Raw genomic sequence first — 13376 nt, 5'->3', positions numbered from 1 at the left:
AAATACACACAGTTGTCATTCAGGGTCAAGCAGTTGAGACTATCTGACCTGAGTTTGACACAATCACGAAGACAAGATGAATACAACACGCCACTGTAACTGGATGAACAGACGAGGTCACTTTTTTCCTCTGACCAAAACTCACAAACCAGCCCACCCCAAAACTCGCCCATCCCTACGAGCTCTAAAGCCCCAACCTTTCTCAACTTCTCATCCAGATATTCCTTTGCACTAGCTCCACGCTTCCCCTCAAATGACACACCCACACACATTGATTAGCTAGGTTAGCATAGTGTCGTGTTGTAATATGAACATTTGGCAGTCCCAACTTCCCATCACCCACAATGCTCCGATTATTGGTAAGAGTTTACTTCATGTCTGCCCCGAGTTGGTTATTGCCGACGCCGGACCGATGTTCGTAAAAATGCGGCTAAGCCACAGCTGGCCAAAGATCAGTTTGGCGGTTTGCAATTCAAGTTTATTGGTCCAACAAGGCAGGTTGGGAACCACATACAAAAGCAACAAGGCAGGGTTGAAACAAGGTCAAATTAAAAAGCGAAAATAATAGAACCGGAAAAACAACACGGTATTCGATCAAGGCGAACAGATAGAAACCCGGAAAACCATGACCCGAACCGGAACCGAGGTGAAACAGACATGCGTCGTGAGGGAGAACCAGGGATACATCAGTACTGTTCCGGAGGACCACTTCATACCCGCTCGTTATCTTTCGAAAAGCAAATGGGCAGATTGGCGACGGTCTTCTATGAACGGAACCAACGAAAACATGGGGTACTATTACGAGCCAAACAGAACGAGTCCGAGAGTTCCCGCATTTTTTTCTAGTTACCCACAACAATCGCAAAGTCTTCCACTCGTTCCCTTCAGAAACTTCTTCCCAGTGATGGTGCTACTTCGCAAGCTGAAGGAATCTTACCAACTGTGTGTTGTGTGTAGGCTACTCCCGTACCCCTCCCCCTCCAAAGCATAGGCTAACTGTGTTAGCCCTTCCTCCCGACCAAGCATAGGCTACTGTAGCCCTCCCCCCTCCAAAGTATAGGCTACTGTAGCCCCTCCCCCACAAATCATAGGATCTACGGTAGCCCTCCCCCCTACAAAGCATAGAGCTACTGTAGCCCCTCCCCCCTCCAAAGCATAGGTTACTGTAGCCCTCCGCCCCTCCAAAGCGTAGGCTTACTGTAGCCCTTCACCCCCAACGCATAGGCTACTTGTGAAGTTCACAATGAAGCATATGTATTACTCTAGCTACTGTTATGCTCCATAGGACACGTACCATAGATATACTGACGTTACCATAGATCACTGTAACTTGACGTTACCATAGGATATGTACTGACGTACCATAGGTTATACGTACCAGTACTACGCGTTACAAGACTGATAACCTCAGAAGATTTCGCAAGGGAGAGAGATTAAATAGCTGGAGGATATAATTATAACTTTTACAATACTAGTCTAAGAATTCTATAGGCTAGCTATCACGTTTCACATTGGAGTATGTTAACTACAAAAAGAAACGTGTTTTTAATTCTGCTGCCGCTCTGCACACACAAGCTTGTTAGCTCAAAGGACATTCAAAGTTCCTCCATAGAAGCTCCTCTTCATAGGTATAATTCTGTGACCTAATTCAGATAACTCATGTCATAACAATGCCCAGCGCTTCAAGCCTCCTCCCAACCTTCTCTCGCCATCTCGCCACCTGCAAAATTTCAGTCGCCATTAGCTACACTTGTCTGTCCATCACGCATGTAAACAACTCGTTTTCATACTCTATCCGCACTGATTGACAAAGTCATCTACTGAGCTAACTGGTTCATATCTTTATTTTTCTGGACGTAACAGTGGAATGGAACAAAAAGAATAGTGTTTCTGTCAGAACGAAACAATGGATAATTAATTTGGTTCCAAACCCTGATCCAGACCAAAAGTTTTAAAAAAAGAATAATTGGGATTCAGCTTTACCTGATGTGAACATAACCTTATAGAATACTGTCACTTTTTGGCCCAACGTAAGGCTACAACACTATGAAGGATTCAGGGAAATTAGGCATTAGACTTTAGCTTCCGCTGGTCAGTGCAGACAGCCCTAACTGGCAGCAGATTGTTCTGACTGTCAGCTTTAGACAGACAGACAGGACAGACAGACAGACAGACAGACAGACAGACAGACAGACAGACAGACAGACAGACAGACAGACAGACAGACAGGACAGACAGGACAGACAGACAGACAGACCAGACAGACCAGACAGACAGACAGACAGACAGACGACAGACAGGACAGACAGACAGACAGACAGACAGACAGACAGACAGACAGCAGACAGACAGACAGACATGACAGACCAGACAGACAGACAGACAGAAGCGACAGACAGACAGACAGACAGACAGACAGGACAGACATGCAGACAGGACAACAGACAGCAAGGCAGGCTCCTCTCAGACCAGGGTATCCAGACAGACAGACAGAACAGACATTGTAAACCTTGCGGGAACGTAAAATAACGTTATAAACCGATTCCCATGCTTTTAAAATAACAATTATGTTCTGGAACAGTACTGATCACTTTCACTCCCGGTTCCGTTTCTGTTCCATGAAAGTGTTTTCGGTTCTATTACCTGTACTGGTTCCAACTCCTTGTCTGGACCAATAAACTTGAATTGCACCACTAGCCATTGACATCCAAACAACACCTTGGCTTTTATCAACAGCCAGACCAGTATARGTGTCTTTGAGGAAGCAGTGACTCTGGCATATGTATAAAGTGAAACATCTCTCCAATTWYTCGAGCTGTGTTGAAAACTTTTTAGTCAAAGTTTCAAAGAGCAGGCATGGCSCTTGTCRTGGAAATCTCAGCACTGAGAGAGACTTGGACAATTATTCAAACAATCATCTTTATTCAACATCGATTAATTATTGCAATAATGAAACCGTCGACCGCACACCCTAAGTTGTGTTGCCGAGGCTTAACCTTCACAGAAATGCAGAGTTGTATATATAATAGACCTAAAAATGCTGTCATGGCTGGCTCCACCCTTCCCATTCAGACTAAGGGCCATCCTAAGTCACTCTGGGTTCATCTCCTGGTCATCTGCCTCTGGTGTTGTTTTAACCCCACCTTGTCTTAGTTTCCCAGATGCCAGGATACTTAGGAATACTGAGGCCTTTGTCCTGCTCCTCCAGGCCATCTCTATCCTGGCTAAACATACACCATATATTGTCTATGGAATGCAGGCTCAATCAGACCAGAGACATATGTCTAATATGCACCACTAATCATAGAATGGAATGTGACTGTTGGTTTTGATCACTGAGATATCCATCAATTATCAGCTCGCTATTTCTAGTAAAACCATAAACCCAGATTAGCTGCAGGGTGCTAGAATGGAGACCATAAAACACAGCATTAGCAGGACAGAAATACCTTACTGTTTGTTAAGTAAATAATTGTTAAATATCCAACCAATGAGGTAAATACGTAAAGTTTTTCTCAGGCTCATTTGTCCATGCCCATTTCATTATGAAGCAAAGGGAACTTCAGCCTTCACAGCAGCCCATTAAACTCAAGAAACTGTCTAATACGCGATGGTCCTGCCAGTACTACTCGCTGTGAGCAGTGCAAAAAACCCTCCCAGCCATCATTGCAACCTTAAAGGACATTAAGTCGCAGCCAAATTCCCACAGATCGACTGACGCGCGGTCACTACTCACACCCATTGATTCTGAATTCATCTTCCACCTTATCCTGTTTGAGGATCTGTTCCGCACAGCAAAGTTCATGTCTGACACTCTACAGTCCCCTGATCTTTTGCSYGAGACTGCCACTGACCTCGCACACTCTGTCATCACAAGTATAAAAGAAAAGCGCACGGAGGACTCTTGGAGAGCCATATGGAGCAAGGCAGAGGCCCTGTGMGCAAAGGTCGATCTCGCCGTACAACCGCCGCCCCCACAAGAGAAGAGACAATCCCAACATCCTCGCCATCTACAGGACTTTATAGCTGAAGCACCAATTCAAACCGAACATCCATCCATGTCCTCTCCGGATTAACYCCGAACGTCCTCATTCTACCCTGTCATTGACCGMCTGGTGAACGAAAAGACCCAACGCTTTTCCACAGAAGCAGGTACAGTTCTCATGGGAAYGTCAGCCCTCAACCCCAAGCTTGCCRGATTCCTTCAAAAGGAGAGCCTTGTGCYMATGGCACAGCACTATGGAATCAGAGAGGACAATCTGCTGGCGGAGGTGCACCAAGTGTGCCGGCTCTTGGAAAGAAGAAAAGAACATGGCGAGACAATTAGCAGCACACTGGAGTTCCTGTCCATGCTTAAACCCTTCAAAGACTCCTTCGTGGACATCTATAAAATTGTACGGCATATTCTGTACACTGCCAGTAACCTCCGCGTCATGTGAGCGCAGTTTTTCCTGCATGCAGCGTGTAAAAACCTACATAGAAAACAAAATGGCAAACCCTCGACTCCAGCAACCTTGCCTGCCTGTCCATACAACGCAGAAAGAACCAAGGCCCTGTATGTCCAGAAGATTATACACTCATTTGCACTAAACCACAACAACGACGCATCGTTTTCTATAAAACAACACTTGGTGAGTAACTGAAAGGCCTTTAATTGACAGAGCGCGCCTGTTCGGTGGTGGGAACATGTTCGGTGGTGGGAACATGATTCAATCACGCTGATCTGGATCTGGATGGAACTAGAAGACAGACCACATGCATATGTCGGCCAGTCGGCCTACAAGTATTTTTGCAATTTAAATATAATCGCTAAGATTGTGATGATAGCCAGCTCGTTTTACACCATGTGTGCACTTCTTGTTTGTGGCTGCACTTTGGATATTATTAGTATCATTTCTGACGTTGTGATAGCCATTTCATCCGAACATTATTACCAATACACAGTTGTCTGATTATGCATATGGAATAAATGCACTTCTTGTTGTTGTTGCATTTGGATGTATTGTGTTGTTATTGCTGAAAGACTTCAGCACCGGACAGCGCACATCAGTGCTTGGTGATGAAGTCTTGCACCTTCGCACGAACACGTTTTTGTCATTGCCTTGTGGTCACTTGTATTAGGCTTGTAGCTATTTTGTTTAATATTCTTTGGCAATCAATTAAACTACATTTATATTGAATGTGCTGTGTGCCATATCTGCTTTTATTAAGAAACGAGAACTTCCTTATAACTCTGAAGTCATGAAAATCCACTATTTTCTTAGCATCACCAACGTACAGTGGGGCAAAAAAGTTATTTAGTCAGCCACCAATTGTGCAAGTTCTCCCACTTAAAAAAGATGAGAGAGGCCTGTATTGTCATCATAGGTACACTTCAACTATGACAGACAAAATGAGAAAAAAAAATCCAGAAAATCACATTGTAGGATTTTAATGAATGTATTTTGAAAATTATGGTGGAAAATAATGTATTTGGTCAATAACAAAAGTTTATCTCAATACTTTGTTATATACCCTTTGTTGGCAATGACAGAGGACAAACGTTTTCTGTAAGTCTTTCACAAGGTTTTCACGCACTGTTGCTGGTATTTTGGCCCATTCCTCCATGCAGATCTCCTCTAGAGCAGTGATGTTTTGGGGCTGTTGCTGGCAACACGGACTTTCAACTCCCTCCAAAGATTTTCTATGGGGTTGAGATCTGGAGACTGGCTAGGCCCACTCCAGACCTTGAAATGCTTCTTACGAAGCCACTCCTTCGTTGCCCGGGCGGTGTGTGTTTGGGATCATTGTCATGCCTGAAAGACCCAGCACGTTTCATCTTCAATGCCCTTGCTGATGGAAGGAGGGTTTTCACTCAAAATCTCACGATACATGGCCCCATTCATTCTTTCCTTTACACGGATCAGTCGTCCTGGTCCCTTTGCAGAAAAACAGCCCCAAAGCATGATGTTTCCACCCCCATGCTTCACAGTAGGTATGGTGTTCTTTGGATGCAACTCAGCATTCTTTGTCCTCCAAACACGACGAGTTGAGTTTTTACCAAAAAGTTATATTTTGGTTTCATCTGACCATATGACATTCTCCAATCTTCTTCTGGATCATCCAAATGCTCTCTAGCAAACTTCAGACGGGCCTGGACATGTACTGGCTTAAGCACGGGGACACGTCTGGCACTGCAGGATTTGAGTCCCTGGCGGCGTAGTGTGTTACTGATGGTAAGCTTTGTTACTTGGTCCCAGCTCTCTGCAGGTCATTCACTAGGTCCCCCCGTGTGGTTCTGGGATTTTTGCTCACCGTTCTTGTGATCACAAAGCCAATCAAAGCCTACCACAGAGACAGAGACAGACAGAGAGAGGACCAGAGACAGAGACAGACAGAGGACAGAGAGAGAGATTGGTTAGTGGTAAGAAGTTGCTGAGAACTCCTTGAAACTTCCACTAAAATTCTCAGGAAAGAAATGAAAGGAAAGGAAATGAGAGCAGAGAGAGTAAAAAACAAAATGCACAGCATGAAAACTGATGCCTCTTACAAAGGGAAAATTGTTGTTTTGATTTTTCATAATGTGATTATTGATGAGCTGGGACTTTCCTGAGAATTTTAGTGGAAGTTCTCAAGGAGTTCTCAGCAACTTCTTACCACTAACCATCTGTCTGTGTCTCTGTGTCTCTCTGTCTCTGTCTGCCTCTGTCTCTGTCTCTCTCTGTCTCTGTCTCTGGTCTCTCTCTGTCTCTGTCTGTCTCTGTCTCTCTCTGTCTCTGGTCTCTCTCTGTCTCTGTCTGTCTCTGTCTCTCTCTGTCTTGTCTCTGTCTCTGGTCTCTTCTCTGTCTGTTCTCTGGTCTCTCTCTGTCTGTCTCTGTCTCTGGTTCTCTCTGTCTGTCTCTGTCTCTCGTCTCTGTCTGTCTCTGTCTCTGGTCTCTCTCTGTCTGTCTCTGTCTCTGGTCTCTCTCTGTCTGTCTCTGTCTCTGTCTCTGGTCTCTGTCTTCTGTCTCTCTCTCTCTCTTTTCTCTTTCTCTTTCTCTTTCTCTTTCTCTTTCTCTTTTCTCTTTCTCTCTCTCTCTGTCTCTCTCTCTCATAGGGCATCAGGGGATTCACAGGGCTGAAGGGTGATGTCGGCCTGCCAGGTGATCGCGGTGATGATGTAAGTTGACCTTAGATCAAAGAGTTCAGCACTGTCCACTGCCACCAAAGGGCCAAACCAGGTGCATTGTAATCTCTGTATGGTATAAATGGCCTAGCCTAGCATAGCTAATCACCTGTTTGCTCATTCATACTCCTTCCATATTGATTCCACAGAACGACCAGCCAGGTCGGGGAGCCTCCAGGGGCCAAAAGGATACCTGGTCTCACAGGAGAGAATGTAAGTTCCACAACAACGTTGAGTTCACAGTAAATATTACGGAACCACAGCTCTGAATACATAGTTAACATATTTTTTCGACTTATTATGACCTATGCTGTATGAATATGTTAAGTAGTACCTACTAAGTACCAACGAAAATCTGCTATCTGGCTCATGGCTTCCTGTCCTTCCCTACAGGGATCACCAGGCCAGTCGGCCATCCGGGGGCAGACGTGAGTAACTCTAAATAATGGAGCAATTGTGGGTGATGGGAAGGAGCCAAAGTCCAACACACTTTTCATCACTGTGTGTGTGTAATGGGGGAGTGCAGGAATAAAGTTGAGGAAGGTTGGGGCTTGGAGCTCGTAGGGATGGGCGAGTTTGGGGTGGCTGGTTTGATGAGTTTGGTCAGAGGTAAAAAAAGTGACCTCTCTGTTCCTCAGTCACAGTGGGTGTGTATTAAACTTTGTCTTCGTGATTTGTGTCAAACAGGTCAGCAGTCAACACTGCTTACCCTGAATGACAACTGTGTATATTTCACTCCCGTACATAACAGTCACAGACACACACACACATGTATGCACGCGCACACACACACACACACACCCACACACACACCCACACACACACACACACACACACACAACACACACACACACACACCACACACACACACCACACACACATGGAAATGGACAGTCACAAGATTCTCCTAAATCTCCCTGTAATGAATTTATTTTCCTGTCTCAGGAATGTGAGATCCTGGAGGTCATTCAGAAACTCTGCTGTAAGTATATCGAGTGGTCAAAATGCAGTCATACTGGTTATTTTCCAGATGAACATTGTCTGTGCCGAACATGTTCCTTTAGTGAAACAAAAAGTTTACTCAACATAGATTTAGAAGACGTATCAGTGAGCCTGAAACACAGTCCCAACCTCTACTGTTAGAAATGTACCCTGCACTAGCCATCTAAACATGTCTCCTTTATAGATGACTAATGCACAGTTTATCTTCCTGCTAAACAGTTCATTTGAAGCATCATTTATCCGGGGTTGAGTTTTGGCACAAACTTTTTGAAAGAGATGCAAACGAGACACACACACAATCAAACTTAAACACACACACACAATCAAACTTAAAACACACACACACAATCACTTAAACACACACACACACACAATCACTTAACACACACACACACACACACACAATCACTTAAAACACACACACACACAATCACTTAAAACAACACACACCCACAATCACTTAAACACACACACCACAATCACTTAAACACACACACACAATCACTTTAAAACACACACACAACAATCACTTAAACACACACACGCAATCACTTAAACACACACGCAGGCAGGAAGGCACGCACACACACTCGAACACACTCACTTGCGCACACATATGCAGGCACACACGCAGACTCAGGGACACACGAATTGTGGCGGCAGCTGTGGATGTAATGTAGCTTTAAGAACTCTGTAGTTCAGTGTTTGTTGTGTATGTTTGGAATGCAAGTGTTTTTAAAGTTTTTTACAATTGCTAACAAGCGTTTACCTATACTTAAGATTATTTTTCTAAACTCTTAACACGGCAACACACCTGCATCACACAATTAGCCAAATAGTACATTTTCTGCTCAAAAAACATTTTTTTCATTAAATACCAACTCTACATTTCAAAATGCAAAAAAAGCGTTCTCTGCTGTACATACACTAACTCTATCAAAGCACGGCAAACCCGACTCAATACAGTATCTAATCATTCTGTCAAAACACTAGCTCATGTTTTCTATCCAAGAGGAGCGTATAGTCAATCATAACACAATGACTTTCAAAATACTAACAGTTGATGGCATTACAAAAACTGCATCGCTTTTCATGTTTCAGTTCTACTTGCAGACAATAGACAATATGAAATCTATTGTTTTTATAATTCAGTTTCCTCTTACTGTAAACCACTCTACATTTTTTGGTTGAGGATCGAATGTGTGCATTTTTGGCAACATACTATCTAAAAGTGAATGAGTCATCGTTACTTCATAGAATGTAAAGTAGAAGAAAAAGTAAGTGACAGAATTGCTGCAGTAAAAGCTTTATTAGCAACATGAAATTGCTGCCAGTGATCAACAAGAAATCCAACATACATGACCGTTGGTTCCAAATGTGTACAAATAAAACACAATTACAGTAAAAAAGGCACGGAAGGGAAAAAACACTAAAATGCCCAGTCCTGTTCTAATCTATACGATCATCAGCATTTGGCCACATGTTCTCGTCCACATCACCTCATATGTCATCTCTCGCTATGCACCTTGGATAGAAACGCTTTGCATGCCTTATCCACCCCTGGCAGTCTTCAGCTGAGATGTCTCTGCAGCCGGCATCCATTGCATCCAGGAGGGACATTTGGTCATTTCAATTTGTAATTTTTTATTTAACCTTTATTTAACTAGGCAAGTCAGTTAAGAACAAATTCTTATTTACAATGACGGCCAACCAAAAGGCAAAAGGCCACCTACGGGGATGGGGCTGGGATTTTAAAAATAAAAAATAAAATATAAATATAGGACAAAACACACATCACGACAAGAGAGACACACACAACACTACACAAAGAGAGCCCTAAGACAACAACATAGCAAGGCAGCAAGACATGACAACACAGCATGGTAACAAACAAAACATGACAACACAACATGGTAGCAGCACAAAACATGGTACAAATGTTATTGGGCACAGACAACAGCACAAAGGGCAAGAAGGTAGAGACAACAATACATCACGCAAAGCAGCCACAACTGTCAGTAAGAGTGTCCATGATTGAGTCTTTGAATGAAGAGATTGAGAATAAACTGTCCAGTTTGAGTGTTTGTTGCAGCTCGCTCCAGTCGCTAGCTGCACGAACTGAAAAGACGAGCAACACAGGGATGTGTATGCTTTAGGGACCTTTAACAGAATGTGACTGGCAGAACGGCTGTTGTATGTGGAGGATGAGGGCTGCAGTAGATATCTCAGATAGGGGGGAGTGAGGCCTAAGAGGGTTTTATAAATAAGCATCAACCAGTGGTCTTGCGACGGGTATACAGAGATGACCAGTTTACAGAGGAGTATAGAGTGCAGTGATGTGTCCTATAAGGAGCCTTAGGGGCAAATCTGATGGCCGAATGGTAAAGCACATCTAGCCACTCGAGAGCACACCTTACCTGCCGATCTATAAATGATGTCTCCGTAATCTAGCATGGGTAGGATGGTCATCTGAATCAGGTTAGTTTGGCAGCTGGGGTGAAAGATGAGTGATTACGATAGAGGAAACCAAGTCTAGATTGAACTTGAGTCTGCAGCTTTGATATGTGCTGAGAGAAGGACAATGTACCGTCTAGCCATACTCCCAAGTACGTGTATGAGGTGACTACCTCAAGCTCTAAACCCTCAGAGGTAGTAATCACACCTGTGGGGAGACGGCATACTTCTTACCAAACCACATTACCTTTGTTTGGAGGTGTTCAGAACCAGGTTAATGTTGGAGAAATCTTGTTGGACACTAAGAAAGCCTTTGTTGTAGAGCATTTAACACAAAATCCGGGGAGGGGCCAGCTGAGTATAAGACTGTATCATCTGCATATAAATGGATGAGAGAGCTTCCTACTGCCTGAGCTATGTTGTATGTAATTGAGAAGCGTGGGGCCTAGGATTGAGCCTTGGTACTCCCTTGGTGACAGACAGTGGCTGAGACAGCAGATTTTCTGACACTATACAAATCAAAATCAAATGTATTTATATAGCCCTTCGTACATACAGCTGATATCTCAAAGTGCTGTACAGAAACCCAGCCTAAAACCCCAAACAGCAAGCAATGCAGTGTTAGAAGCACGTGGCTAGGGAAAAACTCCCTAGAAAGGCCAAAACTAGGAAGAAAACCTAGAGAGGAACCAGGCTATGAGGGTGGCCAGTCCTCTTCTGGCTGTGCCGGGTGGAGATTATAACAGAACATGGCCAAGATGTTCAAATGTTCATAAATGACCAGCATGGTCAAATAATAATAATCACAGTAAGTTTAAGGTACCAGACGTAAATGTCAGTTGGCTTTTCATAGCCGATCATTAAGAGTATCTCTACCGCTCCTGCGGTCTCTAGAGAGTTGAAAACAGCAGGTCTGGGACAGGTAGCACGTCCGGTGAACAGGTTAGGGTTCCATAGCCGCAGGCAAACAGTTGAAACTGGAGCAGCAGCACGGCCAGGTGGACGGGGACAGCAAGGAGTCATCATGTCAGGTCGTCCTGAGGCATGGTCCTAGGCTCAGGTCCTCCGAAAGAAAGAGAGAATTAGAGAGAGCATGCTTAAATTCACACAGGACACCGGATAAGACAGAAGTACTCCAGATATAACAAACTGACCCTAGCCCCCGACACATAAACTAATGCGCCATAAATATACACTGCACTCTTTGAGAGAGATATTAGCAAACCAGGCCAAAGACCCCTCAGAGACACCAATACTCCTTAGCCGGCCCACAAGAATGGAATGGTCTACTGTATCAAAGCTTTGGCCAAGTCAAAAAATAGCAGTACAACATTGCTTAGAATCAGGGCAATGGTGGCATGATGAGGACCTTTTACATGTTTTGCAGTTTGATACATCCAATAACCTGAGCGGAAACCAGATTGCATACCAGAGAGAATACTATAGACATCAAGAAAGTCAGTCAGTTGATTATTGACAAGTTTTTCCAACACTTTTGATAAACAGGGCAAAATAGAAATAGGCCTATAACAGTTACGATCAGCTTGATCTCTCCCTTTAAATAAAGAATGAACCGTGGCTGCCTTCCAAGCAAGGGGAACCTCCCCAGAAAGGTGAGACAGGCTTGTCGATGATAGGGGTAGCAACCTTAAATATGAAATCGTCTAAACCAGCTGACCGAGATGTTTTTTGGGGGTCAAGTTTCAGGAGCTCCTTTAGCACCTCGGACTCAGTGACTGCCTGCAGGGATAAACTTTTTTGCAGGGAAGGGGAAAAAGAGGGAGAAGCATTGGGGATAGTCGCAATAGAAGAGGTGGAAGATGAGGAAATGTTGGACAGGCAAGGAGACATGGCTGAGTCAAATAGGAATCCCGAATTAATGAAGTGGTGATTAAAGAGCTCAGTCATGTGCTTACTGTCAGTAACAACCACATCATCAGCATTAAGGGACATGGGCAGCTGTGAGGAGGAGGGTTTATTCTCCAGGTCTTTAACCGTTCTCCAGAACTTCTTGGGGCTAGACCCACAGAGAGAGAACTGCTCCTTAAAGTAACTAACATTGGCCTTCGGGATAGCCTGAGTGCACTTATTTCTCATTTGCTTGAATGAGTATGTGTGTGCCGAGCCTTTCACCAAATGCAATTCTTGAGGTGGAGTAACTCTGCAAGATCACGGTCATGTGGCCGTTGATCATACACTTTCCACCTCCAGGCAGAAAATAATTCCTCAATGTTTCCTTCCACATGTTCCCTTTCTGCTTTTGGCACCAGTTGTTTGTGGAGGTCATCTAAAAACATAAGAAGGCGCTCAGTGTTGTAGGGACCAATCTGGCATTTCTGCAGGACCAAACCAGCACTCTAGACTGCAGGACACATTGTGATATTAGCTCCTCTCTGACCCGGCACATCAACGGTGTTCCTTTTCCCGATGACGTTTCTTACCCGCAAACGTGTTTTTCCCAGGTTAAACCCTGCCTCGTCTACATAAATGACGTTTCTTACCCGCAAACGTGTTTTTCCCAGGTTAAACCCTGCCTCGTCTACATAAATGACGTTTCTTCCCCACCGACGTGTTTCTCCCAGGTTAAACCCTGCCTCGTCTACATAAATGACGTTTCTTCCCCGCAGACGTGTTTCTCCCAGGTTAAACCCTGCCTCGTCTACATAAATGACGGCGGAAGAACCGACGGCAGGGGAAGAAACGTCATTTATGTGACGAGGCAGGGTTTAACCTGGGAGAAACACGTCGGCGGGGAAGAAACGTCATTTATTGTAGA

At 44.2% G+C, this 13376-nt stretch overlaps 2 long non-coding RNA genes and 1 pseudogene across 2 annotated transcripts in view; 2 read left to right on the top strand and 1 right to left on the bottom strand.

Moving 5' to 3' along the window:
* Positions 1 to 7537: 7537 nt before the first annotated feature.
* Positions 7538 to 13376, top strand: part of LOC139022528 (uncharacterized) — a 13604-nt gene continuing 7765 nt past the window's right edge. Inside the window, exons 1-2 of the long non-coding RNA XR_011478092.1 lie at positions 7538 to 7572; positions 8090 to 8126. This is a non-coding gene — a long non-coding RNA (uncharacterized lncRNA). The remainder of the gene's footprint in view (positions 7573 to 8089; positions 8127 to 13376) is intronic.
* Positions 12952 to 13376, top strand: part of LOC139026318 (uncharacterized) — a 7481-nt gene continuing 7056 nt past the window's right edge. Inside the window, exon 1 of the long non-coding RNA XR_011478091.1 lies at positions 12952 to 13242. This is a non-coding gene — a long non-coding RNA (uncharacterized lncRNA). The remainder of the gene's footprint in view (positions 13243 to 13376) is intronic.
* The window catches only part of LOC112077264 (phosphoinositide 3-kinase regulatory subunit 4-like), a 4820-nt pseudogene continuing 4751 nt past the window's right edge, over positions 13308 to 13376 (bottom strand).

The sequence above is a fragment of the Salvelinus sp. IW2-2015 genome, unplaced genomic scaffold, assembly GCF_002910315.2.
Source record: "Salvelinus sp. IW2-2015 unplaced genomic scaffold, ASM291031v2 Un_scaffold4418, whole genome shotgun sequence".
Lineage (NCBI taxonomy): Eukaryota > Metazoa > Chordata > Actinopteri > Salmoniformes > Salmonidae > Salvelinus > Salvelinus sp. IW2-2015.
This window is presented reverse-complemented; position numbering and strand designations above follow the sequence as displayed.